This window comes from Aegilops tauschii, chromosome 4 (assembly GCF_002575655.3).
Source record: "Aegilops tauschii subsp. strangulata cultivar AL8/78 chromosome 4, Aet v6.0, whole genome shotgun sequence".
Lineage (NCBI taxonomy): Eukaryota > Viridiplantae > Streptophyta > Magnoliopsida > Poales > Poaceae > Aegilops > Aegilops tauschii.
Window position 1 is genome coordinate 2582823 of NC_053038.3, and position 7444 is coordinate 2590266.

The 7444-nt window shown below is 46.1% G+C and overlaps 1 long non-coding RNA gene across 1 annotated transcript; it reads right to left on the reverse strand.

Annotated features, from left to right (window-relative positions):
* Positions 1-1213: 1213 nt before the first annotated feature.
* Positions 1214-3815, reverse strand: LOC141021145 (uncharacterized). Its single transcript, XR_012181154.1, has 2 exons — positions 1569-3815; positions 1214-1451 (listed from the first exon to the last, which is right to left on the reverse strand). It is a non-coding gene; the product is annotated as an uncharacterized lncRNA (long non-coding RNA).
* Positions 3816-7444: the final 3629 nt, after the last annotated feature.

Genomic DNA, 7444 nt, shown 5'->3' on the forward strand with positions numbered 1-7444 from the left:
GCTGCATGCACGCAGTTTGGCCTGGTTGTATGACCGTTGAGGAAGGCAGTACTAGTGTTGAACATGGGCGTGCAAGTAGCTTGTGGTAAGTAAAAATAGGATCAAGTAGGTGCGGCTTGACCGGCGTGTGTGCATGCTAGTGGTTAGTGGGTGCGTGATAGTCGTGTGAGTCCGGCTATTAAAACCATGTATTTGCATCATGTATGTGTGAGAAGGAACAAGAGAAAAGGCAAGTGCGTGTGCCACCAAAAAATGCTCTGCGTGTTCATTATCTTCTTCCACCTTGAGTTTGTGTGCGTGAGTCTACTTCCTCCTCCTGGGCTGTTCCAACATTGACCACGTCTAGATATATTGTGGTCAAGTGGACGCTAGGCACCCATCAACGAGGGCGGAAAGGAGGATAATCGGTGACGCATGGGATGCTACATTAATATAGAGCATGTGCGCCAGCACAGGGTAGCACGAGAGTTTTTTCGGTCATGCTTATTAGGCTAGATGCGTGTGATATATTCTTTTCTCTCATTGCAACGCACGTACATATTTGCTAGTACTAGTATATGTATACGTGCAATGCACGTCAATATCAGGCAAAATATATACATGTTGATATTAGGCAGAAAATTAATTGCACATTAATATTAGGTAGGATGTCAATTACAAGTTAATTATATAATAGTCTATATTTGGTATGTTATTAATTGCGTGCTAAACATGTTGATCGGTTACCATTGGAGGAACATAGATCATTGGATTGACACTGTTTGATGGCTGAGATTTGTTGAATATGCCTTTTTGGGTCTTTTTATATTGACTAGTCAATGTACGTGCAATGCATGTTAATTTGGAAATATATTAAGTGCATGCGGATATTAATTAGGATGTTATTTACGTGTTATTATGTGATTAGCACTATTTTTGGCATGAAATTAACTGCACGCTAAATGTGTTGAGCGCTTGACATTGAAGCAGTCTAGGTCGTTGGATTGACATAATTTGATGGCCAAGATTAATTGGATATGCCCCTTTGGGTCTTTTTATATTGATATATATATAGATGATGTAGATATAGATAGATGATACTAAATATAGTATCACGCGGTACTCACTATCAAAAGGTATTGTAAACCTGCTTCGTGAGTTTCCATTCCAGGAAGGATCGCGTTTATTTAGCATGTCTTAATGTGTTTACATTTTGTATTGTAGCAAAAAGATATAGTAGTAAATTATTGCATTTATTATATCATGAGAAGATACATATTGTTCTTCTTCGTTGCTTGCACATACGAGCTTGTAAGAACATTATTCTGACCCATCCTTGCTACAGCAACAGAATGTCCTTCCAAATTGTTTTACGCAAGAACTCGCTTTTGCCTCGTAACCTTGGCTAGCACATGTATCCTTGCATTTACCATCTGAGCAATTCGGCGTATCATCACAATTCCCTATACGAGCTGTGGAGAATAAAATGTAATGCAACAAAAATAATCAGAACGCCACAATAACTCCAACAAATGGTACAAAAATATAAAACTATATGTGCAAGTAAATAAAAATGTTTATGTGCCTACCTGATGTATCATATGATTGGGCAGTGGTTAAGATGGCCAACAAAGCCACTATGCCTAGTACCCATGTGATTTTGCTTCCAAAAGCCATGGATAAGAGCTACACACTCCTTCTGTTGTATAGTTCTTCCGGTAAAATGTTATAGAACTAGTGATGTCGTTTCTTGTGTTTATATAGAGGGCCACTAAAATTGGTCGCAATCAATGTCTTCCATATTTGTTCTTTCATGATAAATGATTTCTCCCATATCCAAGCACATTATTATTAGGATACATTCATGGCAATAAACTCATTCCTATTTATTCTAGTATGCTGAATATTTTCTCCCAAGATCAGACTCATTGGTTGTTCAAGGTAAATCATTAAAATAGATTGCACGTAACATTGATGTTTTTGGCTTAAATCTTCTACATTATTTTTTGTCAATCATTCCTATGCTAGCTGGAATTAATCAATTCTACTGAGTATTGGTAAATTGTTGATCCAACGATATGTCGAAGAAGTAGGAACGCGACGGAATCATGTAGTGGTCTATCAGGACAACACCACGGGTTATATAGGTTCAGGCCTCCCCGAGGACAATAGCCTTAGTGGCGCGTGTATTGCACTGATATCAAAGAAGGATAACAAGGGCCTTGGAGACTAATCAAGATAGGATCTACAACTAGGCAGGAGATGGGATGTGCCATCACGTCTAACATATCCGAAGTAATGCTTACATGGCTATATGGATGGAATTTTTTACAAGGCTTTTATAATTGGTTTAGTTTCCTTTTCTCATTGTAATATGCATTATGATCCCATTGCATTGATCCCATTATTCCATAGACTATAGCATGCCCATATCATTTTGTTGAGTTTGGTTTGCCTTGTTACCAGATTATTTATAGTTTGGCACAATGTTTGTTTCTATCTATATCATGTAGGGTTTTGCGCCAAAGTTGCAAATTCTTCTATTCCTGTAGAATTCTCTGCACTCGACACACTGTTCTCATATCATTGATCGAGTGGCATCTTCATTTGTACACAAAATATGGTATGTATATGTTGCATGACTGACCGACACACAACATGTAGCATGTCTATTCCTAAGTGGCGAGACATGTGTGACTCAACTCTTGGGTAAAGATGTACACCCTTTGCAAAAGCATTCAATCTGCTCGACTAGCCACTATCCACGGTATTGGGTAAATTAATATGGTTAGCTCTTTTAAGCTGAGCCCCTTGGCAGGGATGTTCTAAAATAGGTTGTGGTTAAGTCACTCAGGGTATTGGTAGGCCGTCATGGGGCACCCGAAAACCACTTGGCAAGGCCATAATTCGAGGCTATAGAAGATTAGGCGAAGCCCTAGTGGTCAATATGTATTTTAGTTCATTGTTAGTTAGTTGCATGCCTGTCATCTTGCAACCAGTTATACATACACTAACTTGTTAATTCTGGAATTTCTGCGTTGTTAGGAAATTTCCTCAGAGGAGAACATGATAACCCATGGTTGTGCGCAAGTGATTTCAATGAGTTGCTCGATGAGAATGATCAATCTGGACTCTGGAGGTGTGCACAGGGAGGAGTACGTGGATGATGGATGGTTTTCGGGAGGTGGTCAATTTCTATCGCTTCACAGATTTTGGCATAACTCGAAAGGACTAAAGGCTAAAGCTAGAACATCTATAGTGACAGATGAGGGCGAATCGTAACTTAGAAGAAGGCCACCTTCAAACTGCTTAAAATCAAGAAATTGTAAGGATGTTGGACTACCGCGTATTTGGGACTACCGGCAGCAGGGAAACAGAAGCTCTTTGAGAACACAATGGTTGCACACATCTAGAGAACCGAGTCTGATCCTTGTGCCTTGCTAGTTGGCATTAGTACATCAGACTGGGATAACGGGGGTGGTCGGCAGAGGCCGTTCAAGTTCGAAAGTGCATGTAGTAGGCATGGAGCGTACCATAGAGGATTATTGGGTGCCGATTAACTAAAATTTGGAGCATGTCTATGAAGCACTTGGTGAGGTTAAAGACATAGTAGATACTACGGAAATGGAGCAAGGAGGAATTTGCTCTGTCAAAAAAAGCTAAAGACTATGTGTGCAATGTTATAAAGAGTGAGAGCTAAATCCCTGTGGAAGGGTGAGGGAGTCCTGGATTAAGGGGTCCTCGGGCGTCCGGCCTGTTAGCTATGGGCCGGACTGATGGGCTGTGAAGATACAAAGACCGAAGACTCTACCCGTGTCCGGATGGGACTCTCCTTGGCGTGGAAGGTAAGCTTGGCGACCAAATATGAATATTCCTTTCTCTGTAACCGACTTTATGTAACCCTAGATCCCTCCGGTGTCTATATAAACCGGAGGGCTAGGTCCGTAGAGAGGAAGGATAATCATAGTCATACAGACTAGACTTCTAGGTTTTTAGCCATTACGATCTCGCGGTAGATCAACTCTTGTAACACTCATATTCATCAAGATCAATCAAGCAGGAAGTAGGGTATTACCTCCATAGAGAGGGCCCGAACCTGGGTAAACATTGTGTCCCCCGTCTCCTGTTACCATTGACCTTAGACGCACAGTTCGGGACCCCCTACCCGAGATCCGCCGGTTTCGACACCGACATTGGTGCTTTCATTGAGAGTTCCACTGTGCCATCGTCAAAAGGTTTGATGGCTCCTTCGACCATCTACAGCGATGCTGTCTAAGGGGAAGTCTTCCTCCCCGGACAGATCTTCGTATTCGACGGCTTCGCACTGCGGGCCAACTCGCTTGGCCATCTGGAGCAGATCGAAAGCTACGCCCCCGGCCATCAGGTCAGATTTGGAAACTTGAACTTCGTCGCGGATATCCGTGGAGACTTGAGCTTCGACGGATTCGAGACCATGGCAGCCGCTCCCTGCCACCACGATGAACATGATGTAGATCTGTCATCAGACCATACCCAGGAGATAGCACCTATTGCTGCTCTGGCCTTAGATCCGGAGCAGATCGCGCCATCCGAGGATGGGAAGCTCAACCCCGCCATGGAAGCCACAGATTCAGCGGCATTGGAGCCGCACACAGACCTAACTTCAAGTGACATCTATGTCACCAGAACCACGGACTTGTCTCCGGTCACAGGTTCCGAACCATGTGCGTCCGCATACCTCGAGCTTGATCGGACATCTATTGTCGAATTTAGCTCCGCGGACATCTTCCGGCACTCGCCACTAGGCGACGTGCTAAACTCATTAAAAAATCTATCCTTGGCGGGGGACTCACAGCCGAATGATATCCAGTTCGAACTAGAGGCTGATGATGGAGAATTTCGTTTCCCACCCACCGCCCACTTCATAGCCACTGTCGAGGACCTAACCGACATGCTTGATTACGGCTCCGAGGACATCGACGGTATGGACGGCGATGCCGATGAGGAGCAGGGCCAAAACCCGCCGCTTACCGGACGCTGGACGGCCACTTCTTCATACGACATATACATGGTGGATACACCTAAAGAAACTAACGACGATGACAAACCCAGGCGTCAGTGGCGCCGCTCTAAGTCACGTTATGCAAAAAATAGCAATACCAGCACTGGAGTAAACAATACTCCGGACTATGCCGAAGACAATGAAGACCCTGTTGGGGCAATCTCCGAACAGGATGGACGGGAAAACGGGCAAGTTAGCCCTGACGAACAGGCCATACACGACGACTCAGAGGACATTAACTACCTTCCGCTCTCCGAGGATGAGGTGAGCCTCGGCAACGAGGATTTCATCGTGCCTGAGGAACCTCTCGAGCAGGAGCGCTTCAACGCCGGCTAATAGCCACTGCAAGGAGCCTGAAAAAGAAGCAGCAGCAGCTTCAAGCTGACCAAGACCTGCTCAACGATAGATGGACGGATGTCCTAGCAGCCGAAGAATACGGCCGCAAGCGCCCAGCCAAAAGCTACCCGAAGCGCAAATTACTACCTCAGTTCGATGACGAGGCGCCAGAGCCCGCACCATCATTGCGCAATGCAGCTGACCGACCACTACGTGGTCGGGATAAAGCAGCAACTCAAGCCGAACAGCAGCCCGCCCTGCCTCATCGTAAAGGCAGAAATAAAACAGCTCGTGGTTATACATACGACCTTCGGCAGGACCTGGACAATAGAGCAGGACATACCAGATCGATCTACAGATCGCGAGGACGTGCCCCGACACGTGACGATGACTATCTATTCGGACGTGACAGGCCTAGTCACACCCAGGCCGAAAACCACAGACGGACTCCATCGGAGCTACGTCGCAATGTGGCCCAATATAGAGGCGCCGCACACCCTCTTTGCTTCACGGACGAAGTAATGGAGCGCGAATTCCCACAGAAGGAAACCCGTGAATATCGAATCATATGATGGAACAACTGACCCCGTGGTATGGATCGAGGATTTCCTTCTCCACATCCATATGGCCCGCGGAGATGACCTTCATGCCATCAAATACCTCCCACTAAAACTCAAAGGGCCATCTCGGCACTGGCTAAACAGTCTGCCTGAAAACTCTATTGGAAGTTGGGAGGATTTGGAAGACGCCTTCCGCGACAACTTCCAAGGTACATATGTCCGGCCACCAGATGCCGATGACTTAAGTCACATCGTCCAGCAGCCCGGAGAGTCAGCCAGGAAGCTCTGGACTAGGTTCTTAGTTAAAAATAACCAAATCGTTGACCATCCGGACGCGGAAGCCCTAGCGGCCTTCAAACACAGCGTCCGGAACGAGTGGCTCGCCCGCCACCTCGGTCAAGAAAAACCAAAATCCATGTGAGCCCTTACCGCTCTGATGACCCGCTTTTGCGCGGGAGAAGACAGCTGGCTAGCTCGTAGAAGCAACAGCGCCAGCGATTCAGGCACTTCCGAAGTCCGAGACGGCAATGGCAAGCCACGACGCAGTAAACACAAACGTCACAATGATAATGAAAGAACGCACGACACAGCAGTCAACGCCGGATTCAGCGGTCCCAAACCCGGTCAACGGAAAAAGCCATTCAAGGTAAACAGAGACGGACCATCCAATTTAGACAAGATATTGGATCGGCCCTGCCAGATCCATGGCAACCCCGATAAACCAGCGAATCACACCAACAGAAGTTGTTGGGTCTTCAAACAGGCCGGCAAGCTCAACGTCGAACACAAGGGGAAGAGGCCGCCCGGTGACAGCGACGACGAAGAGACTCACCAACCAAATACCGGGGGTCAGAAGCAATTTCCCCCCAAAGTAAAAACAGTGAACATGGTATACGTGACACACACATCCATAGGGGAGCATGAGAAGCACTCCCTCCGGACTAAGGATCATACTACGGCCACTTTAGCTGAAGTACAAAGCGGTCTTATTAAACCGCATAATTTGTCGGCCATTAAGCCGCCGGTCTCCATTCAGCAGGACGGACCAATTTCAGAGCTGGACTAGCAGTTCGGCTTCTGCCGTCCGCCCCATACACCTGCGAAATTTGTACCGCGCATACATAACTATGCACTTAAAATACCCTGGACATCGGCGGAAGCACAATACGGACGGGCCTACAAGTACGCTCATAACCTCCTTCCTTTTTTTTCTAAACACTACAGGAATCAGCTAGTTTGTCGTCTGGCGGTAACAGACGGCAAAGAGCGGAATACAGACGGCAAAGAGTTTGCCGTCAGCCGGCTGACGGCAAAGAGGATGGCGACAAAGACTGCTTTGCCGTCAGCTTTTATTCGGGCATACGGCAAAGATTTTGCCGTCAGCCAAACTACCTTTGCCGTCCTGCACGTATACCCCAGACGGTAAAGAAAAGCATCGTTGCTATCAGCTAGAATCTGTGCCTTTGCCCTCTGCCTCAAAAATCACTAACGGCAAAGAATGTTTTTATATTAAAAAAAGGAACAAACA